Source organism: Sorex fumeus, unplaced genomic scaffold, assembly GCF_029834395.1.
Source record: "Sorex fumeus unplaced genomic scaffold, SorFum_2.1 ptg000122l, whole genome shotgun sequence".
Lineage (NCBI taxonomy): Eukaryota > Metazoa > Chordata > Mammalia > Eulipotyphla > Soricidae > Sorex > Sorex fumeus.
This window is the reverse complement of record NW_026606179.1, coordinates 38,695,358-38,707,155: the sequence shown is the minus strand read 5'-3', so window position 1 is coordinate 38,707,155 and position 11,798 is coordinate 38,695,358. Positions and strand designations below refer to the sequence as shown.

At 52.6% G+C, this 11,798-nt stretch overlaps 1 long non-coding RNA gene across 1 annotated transcript; it reads right to left on the bottom strand.

Annotated features, from left to right (window-relative positions):
- Nucleotides 1-2,872: 2,872 nt before the first annotated feature.
- LOC130044142 (uncharacterized) lies at nt 2,873-4,432 on the bottom strand. The gene is made up of 3 exons (XR_008795379.1): nt 4,249-4,432; nt 3,927-3,992; nt 2,873-3,061 (listed from the first exon to the last, which is right to left on the bottom strand). It is a non-coding gene; the product is annotated as an uncharacterized LOC130044142 (long non-coding RNA).
- Between the last annotated feature and the right edge of the window lie 7,366 nt (nt 4,433-11,798).

Sequence of the window (11,798 nt, the reverse complement as noted above, 5' to 3'; positions counted from 1 at the left end):
CCCATCCCGCGCTCAAGCTTTTGGGATCCCTACCCAGAGGAATTACTGCGTCACCCCCAGTTCTGTGAGTCCTTCTCTGGAGATCTGTCCCCCGAGGTCTCGGTGGCTGCTCTTGCCGACGTTTATGCCACTGGGGAACAGGCCTTGGCCCTGTCCACCAACTCCCATCACTTGCTATTTTCTTTTTTTTGTTGTTTTTCTTTTTTACTTTTTGGGTCATACCCAGCAATGCTCAGAGGTTGCTCCTGGCTCTGCAATCAGGAATTACTCCTGGTGGTGCTCGGGGAACCATATCGGGTACCAGGTATTGGACCCAGGTTGGCCACCGCGTGCAAGACAAACGACTTCCCTGCTGTACTATTGCTCCGGCCTCTCTTGCTATTTTCTGCCTTTTCTCTTACCGCAGATGCTTGCGAAGGTTTGACTGTTTGTGTTCCCGAGGCTTCTGGGGTGCTGAGGGGAGGAAGCTGGAGCTCTCCTACAGAGGATTGTGCTGGTGTAGGAGGACTCACAAAGCTCCACAGTTCCCTCTGGCCAGTGGGGGTGAAGAAGGCTGCAACCAGGAGGAGGGGCCTCAGCCCACCACATAGTCACCTTGACCTCAAATGCCCACCCTCTGGCACTGCCAGACACACACACACACACACACACACACACACACACACACGAATGCTCTCGGCACCCCCAGCTGTGCTTTTGCTACAGCGACCTGCATGGAGTAAGAGATCAGCCTAAACACCAGGAGAATTACTCCATAACTTAGAGGCCAGCTGGGTATTCTAGGGGAAAGGACAATTCAGATAGAAAGGGGAACACCAAGTGGAGGGTGTTTGGAGGATCCTCCCAGGAGGGGAGATGCAGGTTGAAAGTAGACTGGACTGAACATGTTCGCCACTCAATGCCTCTTTGGCTGATCACAGCGCCCAGGAGGAGAGAGAGAACAGGGGGGAATGCCCTGCCACAGTGGCAGGGGGGGATGGGGGGATGGGAGGATGGGGGGGAGGGATATTATCCTGGTGGTGGAAAATGGGCACTGGTGGAGGGATGGGTATTTGATCGTGGTATGACCGAGATCCAAGCACAAAAATTTGTAAATCTACAACTGTACCTCATGGTGTCTCACTAATAAAAAAAAAAAAAAAAGAGAGATCAGCCTATTGGGTGGGAGGTGATTTTGCTTTGCTCTCCATGCCATTTGGGACACAAGGCCGGCCGGAAGTGAAATAACTGGCATAGTGAGAGTTAAGGGCCTGACCAGGATGCCATAAACTTTGTCCCCTCACAACTTCTTTTATTTTTTTATTTTTTGCTTTTTTGGGTCACACCCGGTGATGCACAGGGGTTACTCCTGGCTCTGCAGTCAGGAATTACTCCTGGCGGTGCTCAGGGGACCATATGGGATGCAGGTACCTCAAGCGTCCAGGCCTCTGTTCCAGCACCTTTGCTGGCCAGAGCATCTTCCAGCACTGATGGATGGTTTCCTGTCCCCACCTGTACAGGATCTGTTTGGGGCCTCCCTGTGCAGCTGATCTATTCTCTGGCTCACCCAGTGTCCTGGAGGAACAGTGCCGGTCAGGCCAGTAAGCACTTCTCCTCTTTCCTTTTCAAAAACGGCCCTGGCTTTCCCTAAGAACAGTCTTTCAAGGTTAAACAAAGAAACAAGGAGTCCTGGGGGCATTGGAGTAACTGTCCTGCAAAACCTCACTGGAGGAAAAGGGCGGGAGAGGTCCCATCCCACAGCATGGCCGACTCTCACCGAGGCCCTTTATTTGGTTTGTCTGCCTGGGGCCAACTGTGTGACCTCTATCCCTCCAGCTTTTGTTGTTGTCATGTTGGACAGGCCACACCCAGCGTTGTTCAGGGCTGACTCCTGGCTCTGTGCTCAGAGATCACTCCTGCCAAGGTTTGGAGGGCCATAAGGGGTGATGGGGGTTGAACCTGGGGCCGACTGTGTGCCCTCTATCCCTCCAGCTTTACACTGCGCAAGTTTTATCCCCAGAGCTCCAAGTCTCCTTCCCCACCCCCAGGCAGAGTTGAGTGTTCTCTGTCACCAGGAAGGACCAACCTCCTGAAAGGCTCTCATTACTTCCCTCTGGAGGAAGGAGCTGGGGCGACTGGCCAAGCGGAGGAGATTTGAAAAGGAGCTGAACAATCTTTTTCGGGGAGACAGGCTAATCCGGGCGGTGACCTGGGAAACGGGGCTGAGAGTGGGCCAAGAGGGGCCCCTGGGCTGCCACTAAACACTAGGGAAGCAGAAAACAGGCAGGTCTGTGGGAGCCACTAGAAAAATCCAGAAACCAGGCACCTTTGGGACTGTGGTGGAAGCTTTGCTTCCTCAGGACCACTGGTCTCCCGTCCATGTACTGAACAGGCACTGACTCTGCTTAGCTGCTGAGACCCAACGAGACGGGGCATTCAGTGCCGCAGCCTCTCCGGGTCCACAGGATGCAGAAAGAGAGCGAGGCTGAGATGGGCAAGGCTGCCAGGCGCTCTCTCCTCCTCGGTGCATGAGCTGGGTCCTGATGGGGGACTATTGATCTGGGAATGATTGGTCTGGGAGTGTGTGTGTGTGTGGTGGGGTCCTACAGTCCCAGAAGCCACCCCAGTCCCAAAGAGACTCACAACCTAGCTCAGGGGTTACTTCGTTTTGGGAAGGGGTTCAGTTACTCGTGGCTCTGCACTCAGGAATTACTCCTGGCGGTGCAGGGGGGACCCTATGGGATGCCGGAGTCAGAACTCAGTCCAAGGCAAAGGCCCTCCCACTGTACTAGGATTCCAGCCCCCTGCGACTGGCTTTTTCCACCGGGTGCTTCCCTCAGATCCTGCCTCTGCACCCCTCAACCCCCTCAAAGAAGAGACCAGGCCTTCTCTGTGCCATTCGCAGGATTTATTGTCACTGGCCTACGGTGCGGGGGGGCCCAGCGCTGTTCACCCCCGGCCCCCGGGGCCTCTCATTGGCAGCAGCTGCATTTCTCCGCCTCCGCCTTGGAGCCCTCTGAGCCTTTGCACACACAGTCCTGGGCGCATTTCTCACACTCGGCCGGGCAGCAGGAGCAGCAACCTGGGAACCAAACGGGGCTCTGGGAGCCTGGCTGCCCTGGGACCCCACTGGAGGGCAGCAGGAAAGGGGGCCCCTGAGTGCGAGGTGGAGCACATAAAGTGCATGCCTGAGTCCCTGAGTGGGATCCCTGAAGCCGAAAGAGTTAAAAAGGCTTTGGGGGGTGGGCAGAGGGGGGCAGGTGACTGGGGAGCCCGGTGCTCCCACCCACCTCCCACCTGCTTTGACTCAGCATCTATGGAGCTGGAGTCGGGAGGCAGTGGTAGCCAGGCCCTGCGCCTGCTGTGAGTGGGGGGAGGCCCCCGCCCCCCCCGCCCCCCCCCCCGCCCCCCCCCCCCCCCCCCCCCCCCCCCCCGGGGCTGGGGCTGGGTGGTGCTGAGGCAGTGCTCAGCTTTCCGGAACAAGCCTCACAGGGTAGATGGACTTGGGAAAAAGAGCCTTGAAGGTGACCACATTTGGGGGGAGCAGAGAAAGCATAGTACCGAGGAGGAGGGTTGTCCCAGAGATCCTGGGGGAGCCAAGCTGGGTCTTGCCTCCTGATATTACTCAGACTGGGGGAAGATCAAATCAGGGAATCCACAGAGCCCTGAGAGGGACCAAGGGACCCCCATTCCAGAGCTGGCCCCCAACCTCCCACAGCCCCTCAGGCACTGAGGTTTGGAGAGGAGGGCTTGGACCAGGGCCACTGTCTTCCTCTCTATCTGGGCCAGTGACCCCCGAATTTACAAGCATAGCTTGTCTGGGGCCCTGGAGATCCCTGGGGTGGGGCCTCCCCAGATGCCTCTGCCAGGAAGAGGTGGTCTCCGGGTCACCCCTCCCAGGAGAGGGGTAGGGTCGGGGCAGTGAGCCCCCCTCCCCCCACACTCACTCTTCTTGCAGGATGTGCATTTGCATCCCTCACACTTGCAGGAATCCGTACAGGTACAGGTGCCGCCTGGAGAGGGGAAGCCCCACAAAGGGTTAATCAGGTAACGCTCAGGGTGGGGAGCAAGGGCTGGGTGGGATCCTTCAGTGCCCTTTGGGATACAGCCCCGGCCCACCCGGGTTCAAAACGGGTTCAAAACGGAATCCGGCGTCCCTTCCCCCACCTCGCCCCGCGCCCCCCAGTGTCCTTGAACGCAGCGGGCAGCGCTCGGGTTGTTTCTGCGCAAAGGGAACGCGCGTTGGCTCGGGCGTGGGCGGGGGCTCACCAGTCGGGCAGGGGCAGGTCTCGGGGTCCATGTCGAGAGGAGCTGGCTTCTCGGCGACGGCAAGCTCTCCTGGCCGCAGGCGGCGAGCCTTTTATAGCCCCGGGCTGCGCGCGCGCGTGCACCGCCCTCGGGGCGCACGGGCCCGCGCGGGGGTGCGGGGCGCGCACTGCGGCAGTCAAGCCTCCTCCCGGCCCCGCGAGGCCGCTTCCCCGCGCACCCGCGTCCCTCCCTGCTCACAGCCCCGACACGGACACGCTGCGGGTGCCTGCTGGGGACACCTCGGCAGGAAGTGCTCACTTCCCACCTCGGGAGGAGGAGGGAGGAGGAAAAGGAACTTTGTAGGCTGGGGGTTTGGGTTGGGTGCTAGAGCACATACCTAGTGTGCACGAGGCCCTAAGTTCGATCCCTGCTTCCCCAGGCACCCCACCCCTAACACTGTCCTGCTGGGTGTGGCCCTGGTGGCCCCCATTACTGTGGGAGCGTGACCCCTATTACAGAGAAGAAAGGTGAGGATGGAGGGATTGTGTTTGTCCAACCATGTGTACCCCTAACCATGTCCACACCCCAGCTGCACTCAGAACTCTGCACTACACCCCGCTGATATATTTTGCTTTTTTGAGTCATACCCGGTGATGCACAGGGGGTACTCCTGGCTCTGCACTCAGGAATTACTCCTGGTGGTGCTCCGGAGACCATATGGGATGTGGAGAATCGAACCTGGGTCGGCCGCATGCAAGGCAAATGCCCTATCTGCTGTGCTATCGCTCCAGCCCCAGCCCTACTGATGTGTTGTTACATATATTAATATATCGTTTGAAATGCAATATATGCAAAATACATGTGACATAACATGGTATAGTTAGACCCACCACCCCTAGCGATATCCACACGCCTGATTTCCCATACTTCTATCTCTGGAGTGCCCTCACTGGTAGCCCTTGGGGGTCAGGCAGTGTCTGGCATCAAATTCAAGGCCCAGTGCAGGCAGGGCATTTGCTCCAGTCCTTTGCATCAGCTCCCTGACCCTTCACCCTATTTAAAATACCAACACTGGACCAGAGAGGTAGCACAGTGGGTAGGGCACTTGCCTGCAAGCAGCTGACCCAGGTTCCATCTCCAGCACCCCATGGGGTCCCTGAACCCTCCAGGAGTGATCCCTGAGTGCAGAGCCAAGGGTAAACCTGAACACACATGGGTGTGGCCCCCAAACAGAATGAATAATAATAAAAACAGAATTGCAGAGCACAGAGTGGTAGAGCAATAGTAACAAAATAGAATTGCAGTACACACCTCAAGCATCCAGGACTCCTGACGCCCACACCTCGCCCCATCCTTTCTAATTTCATTGCATTTAGTGCCTCCTAACTAAATTATTTGGGCTGGAGCAATAGCACAGTGGGTAGGGCGTTTGCTTTGCACGTAGCCGACCCGGGTTTGATTACTCAGTCCCTCTCGGAGAGTCCAAGAAGCTACCGAGAGTATCCTGCTCACATGGCAGAGCCTGGCAAGCTCCCCATGGCGTGTTCGATATGCCAAAAACAGTAACAACAAGTCTCACAACGGAGATGTTACTGGTGCCTGCTCGAGCAAATCGATGAACAGTGGGAGGACAGTGCTACAGTGCTACAGAACAAACTAAATTATTTATTTGTAAATAATAACAAATTATTTACAAATAAATAATCTGTCTTCCCCCACCAAAGATGAAAGCATCCCAATTCTATAAGGATCCATGCTTTGGTCACTGACACATTACAAGTGCCCCATGACTTTTTGTACACGGAAAACATTCAGAATAGAATTGCCTAATGAACGATTTTGACGTGAGCTAGTGAGAGTCACAGTTTGATGGCCACCGAGCCCTGCAAGTTACTCCAAATTACTTTCCCCTATGGCTCATGGCGTGGCTTGCTTCTGGCCAAGCGGAAGAATAGAGGTTACTTCTTCAAAGGCTTCAATGGGGTGGCACCCAGGAAGCTCTTGGGACAGAGCCCTTAACGAGTTAGTCTCACCACTGACAGGAGTCAGAGAGGGCTCGGTAAGGACTCAGCAGGGAGTGGGGGGCCCTTTCACTTCCCCTGATGCTCAGCACGACTGTGGGGTTGGGGGGAAGGGGTTCAGCTCGTGTCTCCTGAAAGCGATGCTCCCACAGACGCAGGGCAGCAGGGGTCAGCTCACAACAAAATCAGTCCTCCCCTGGGCTGGCACCAAACCCAGCATCTCATGGGACAAAGGAGTCCATGACACTTTTATCTTTCCGATAAGGTATCCCAGAAGGTAGGGTGAGAGGCGGGGATAGCCCCAAGTCCCAGCCACAGCTAGAAAATCCCCATCTGACTTCAGAAAATAACCAGAGGCCCAGCCTGTTCTTGCTGGGCACTATCTGTCCACAGCTGAATTAGGACAGAAAATTAACCTCAAAGGGGATCTCAATTGATGAGCCTGCAAGTGAACGATTGGCCTGGATAAGCAGTAGTGTACAGAAGGAACTGGCAAATATCCTATCTGCTAAGGAAGTGCTGTCTTTGGGAGGTCTGGGTGTATCTGCAGGACAGAGGTTGAAACTCTGTCTGTCAGGATAGCTGAAGGGGGAGACAGACACCAGGACACTCGGATTTCCAGCTTCTCACACACAGGTGAGTTCAGAGCAGTGAATCCCACCAGGAAGTGACAGTCCCAAGAAATTGGATTGCATGGATTTTTTTAAAAATTGAACCACCATGACAGTTACAAAGCTTTCATGTTTGAGTTTCAGTCATACAATGATCGAACACCCATCCCTCCACCCGTGCACATTTTCCACCACCAATGTCCCCAGTATCCCTTCCCCGCCTCCAACCCCCTCCCCCATCTCTATGGCAGATAATTGCCTTCTTATTCTCTCTCTCTCTCTCTCTCTCTCTCTCTCTCTCTCTCTCTCTCTCTCTCTCTCTCTCTCCTTATGGGTATTAAGGTTTTCAATACAGATTACAGATGCTGAGAGGCCATCATGTTTTGTCCTTTATCTACTTTCAGCACACATCTCCCACCCCGTCGCATGGATTTTTGAGTTCCCAGTGCATAGCAAAGTTCTAGCCCTCTCGGTTAGCAACGAGGCTGCCAGTCACTAGTTCCCAGGACAGTCTGCAAACGTTCAGAAGGTTTGAAACCCACTACTGTAGCCTAGTAACTGCAGTAGCTTTATGTCTCTACAGGAACCCCGAGCAGGCCTTCAGTGTGGGGTTCCAGAGGGAAGAAGAAACCACTTGCTTGGGGAGAAAGGATGCCAACAGCCTAACTCAAGTCAGGGTTGCCACACGCCAATGGATTAAAAAGACTTATCTGGGAAGCACATAAAATGAGGCATGGCTGGCACAAGCTTTGTGGGCTCCGAGAAGTCCCTTCCAGCCTGTAGCCCAGATTTCACTGACTGCAGTCAGCTCACAGGATCTTGTCCACCACATTGTGGTGCTTATTCTGACAAGGTGCCCACGGCCACACTGAATAGCCTGTGCACCTCACACCCCACACAGCCTCTCCCCTGTGCCCTCCAACTCCCCTAAGGAGAGCCCACTCTGTAGTGGCAATGGAGACTCAGACACAGGAAGTGATCTGCCCCGGGAGGCAGGGTCAGGACCTGAATTCCAACCCCATGTCTGCTAGATGGCCTGCATCTTGATTCCTTACACTGGAGACCCAGGATCATTCACCCAGAGAACAATACCCCAACATACCTGGAGGGAATTGCAGAATCTTCAGGTCTGCCACAAAGAAAGCCTTCCAAATTCCTCTCTACCGACAAGGCAGGCCTGCAGCCTTAGTGGCATTGCCACATCTGAGCCCTTAATAGCCAGCAGCAGCCCTGAGCAAAGCCACAGCCCTCCCGGGATACTGAAGCAGGTTAGCACATCTGAGCTCACCTGACACAGCCCAAGCCCCGATGCTCTCTCCCCGCTCAGAGCCTGCCACGGACAGGACCAGTCTCTACACCTGCAACATGCCAGGTCCTACACCTGCAGCATGAATCAGGCCCATCACCTGCACCCTCAGAGCCTGCTGTGGCCCAGGTCACACCTGAAACATTCAGGCTCTGCTCGGGTCTGCAGGCAGTGGATATCTGGGCTGGGGCGGTCACTGGAAGCGGCAGTAGCTAAGTCCGTGCCCTTCACTCAGTCCACTTATGATTCTGGCTTCCCAGCAACCACCAGAATACTGGGGTGTCCGGCAGGGTGCCCCTCCGCTCCTTGCCCTATTCTTGCTGCATTCACCTGAGGGTTTGAGCAGTGATACTGAGACTCCTGAGAAATCCATGCCAAGGGTCCCATCAACCTCAGTTTTTTGGATGGGGGCTGATTGGGGGTCACGCCTGCGGTGCTCAGGGATTACTCTTGGCTCTGCACTCAGGAATCACTTCTGGCATTCTTGAGCATCTGTGTGGGAGACTGGGGATTGAACCCAACCATGCCAGCCAAGCACCTTACCCGCGGTATTAACACTCCAACCCTTCACCAGCCTCATTTTAGTAGATGAGAAGGCTCAGAGCAGAAGTTTCACTCAAACACCCGCAGCAAGGTTGCCGGCATTGAGAAGCCGAAATCTGAAGCTCAGTCTCTTGACTTGACTCCAGATCTCCTTCTACTGGGCTCACTTCTTAAGGCCGGATGATGTGATATAAATAACCCGACTGCATAATAGCAAGGTTGGTTCTCTTTCTGTCCTCTGTCATCTTCCCGATGACCTCACGGAGACCAGCTTGATGGCCGGATGTGTTTACTTCTGGCCTGGGCCCCTCTCCCACGCGTGCCCCCTTCCCTGCAGAGAAGGGAGGGGAAGGAGTCGGAGGGAGCCCAGAACCCAGCTAGGAATGGAATGACCTGACTTCCTTTCCTCTTGGTCTCCATGGTTACTTCTCCTTATGGCACACGCTTCAGCTCCTTCTCTGTAGTGGGGATACAAGATCTCCCCATGTAATAGAACTGAGCACAGTAATAGACCAGGTGATGATGACTACACTTGCACTGGTGGTTCTAGAAGGACTTGGAAGTCAAGGAAATATTCCCTGGTACCAGGTGACCCCTGAAACCCAATGCCTGGTATTTCTCTCCCTCTCCCACGCCCCCCCCCCCACCCCGCCAGCACCCTCTCCTGTCAGGCACCTGCGCAGGGCTCAGAAGGTTCCATGGGAAGGTGACGTTCTTGCTTGAGATTTCAGTGGGAAACCAGGTTGACTGGAGCCAGGGGCTGCCATCTTGGTGGTCATTGTTGCCTCTCAATCGCAAAGGCTGTTCCCTGGGCCAGAAACTCCTCCACAGAAAAGGAACAGAGGTGGCTGCCTGCCTCCTCACAGGCAGGAGCTTGGCAGGGGTGGGGTGGGGCACATGTTCTACCCTGAGCACTGTAGGAGCTCATGCTGAGTTGATGTGAGCACTGGTGGTCGGCGTTCAGTGTTGCCCTGTTGAGTGTTAAATGAGATTTTTCATGTCGAATGCCTACAGTTCTGATTGCTTTTCTCTTAAAAGTCTTCTAGGATCTACACCCAGCAAATGATGAATTCTATCCCTTCTTAGAGATTCTCCTTTCTTCTCTCCTTCCCTCCCTCCCTCCCTCCCTCCCTACAGGCATGTGGCCCAAATTTTCTAACAGGGTTTCAAGTCCAAGTATTCTATCCTTTCCTTGTATTTGAAAGTAAATCCGGCAGGGCTGGGAGCTGATCCAAAGGCTGGCATGCATGCGTTGCATATAGGAGTTCCAGGTTTGATCCCCAGGATTGGCTGGTCTGCCAAGCAATGGCCAGAGTGGCTCAAGAGTAAAAATAGGAGCTGGAGCCAGAGTACAGCGGGAAGCGCATTTGCCTTGCACGCGGCCAACCCAGGTTCAATCCCCGGCATTCCATGTGGTCCCCCAAATACTGCCAGGAGCGATTCCTGAGTGCAGAGCCAGGAGTAACCCCTGAACATCACCGACTGTGACTCAAAAAGCCAAAAATAATAATAAAGAAAGAATAAAACAAAAGCAAATGAACAAACAAAAATCAGCAATAATAATAATAATAATAATAATGATAACACCAAAACACAAAAACCATAAATCAGATCATTTAGGCTAGCTGTGCCTTCAATTCAGAAATAATTATTTCTAGATCCCTTCTCCACTTTGTTAATTATATACATCTTTCTTTGAAAAATCTAGAAAATGTGTATATAATCTTTTTCAAACATGAAAAGTCTATGCTTCGTACTGCTTTGTAAGTGATTTTCCCCCTTGTTTATCATTAGATTATGAACATCTGTTTAAACATTACCTCGGTTTCACTTCTATAATTTCATTTTAGCTGATTAGTCCACAATTTATTTAAACAAAACCTCTTTTTAAGATATTTTTGTTGTCTCCAAGTCTTCACTATTTTAACCTCTGCTGTGATAAACATCTTGGTAGCACTTGTATATATAACTTTCATGACTTCCCCCTTGAGGCTACAACTGTCTTTCAAAGTAGAATTTCTGGCTTAAAGCAAACATATTTTCCCTTCCAAAAGTATTTACTTTTTTTAAAAAAAAAACTTTCTTCAGTATACTTTGGGAAAAATGAGAAAAATAGAAAGAAGGAAAAGTGAATCTTGTCTTTTATCTGTGATTTGAACATAATCACTGTTCACATTTTGGCATATTTTATTTTCATATTTTGTATTGTAAGTGGCTTTATTCAATAACAACAACAACAACAAAATCATTAAGTTGCAGCTTAGTGTTTGCTTCAGACTAGGATAATTTCCAATGAGTTATAATTTTCTAGACTTGGACTAGAAGCCATTTCCATTCTCTTGCAAGGTTCAGCAACTCTGCCATGAACCTTCTCTGAGTGAGGCTCTCCCCCAGATGTGCAGTGGATTCCTAAATAGAGCTTTCCCGAAGTGAAACTGGTGGGTCAAGAAAGAAGAAAGGCAGTATGGCTCAGAGATGAGGTTATCCGAGTTTAAATACTCCATGTCCTATGTCTTGTTCAGATCTTCCTACAGTGGCAGCTCAGTCTTGGTGATCTTGTCCTAATTCATTCACCTAGAAAGTTCCTGAGCCAATCTGGATTAGAAGGGCCCTGTGGGAGGACAGGGAAACATTCCTGCAACCCTCTGAGTCCTTGAGAATTTGGACTGGAAAACAAACACAAGAATTCACACAGTGGCGTAACTTTGGAAGTCAATGGGATAAACAGAGGTTTACTCCATTCTGAGTGATGGGACTGGGGGTGTTATAGGAGGGAGCTAGGGTTTCATAGAAGGAGGAGGGGGTGACTGCAAAGAAGACCTTGTTTTTAGATGTAGGGCCTGCTTAAAAAAATGAAGGAAGAACAGAAGAAAGAAGGGGGGGGGGACAGAGTCATGGTAAAGCAGGGAAGGCGCTTGCTTTTCATACAGTTGACCCAAGTTTCACCCTCGACATTCCATATGGTCCCCCAAGCACCACCAGGAGTAATCCTGTAGTGTAGATGTAGGCATAACCCCTGAGCATCACTGTGTAAACCATCATCCTCCCCGCCAAAATTAAGGATTGCAGAAAGAAAAGGAAGGAAGAAGG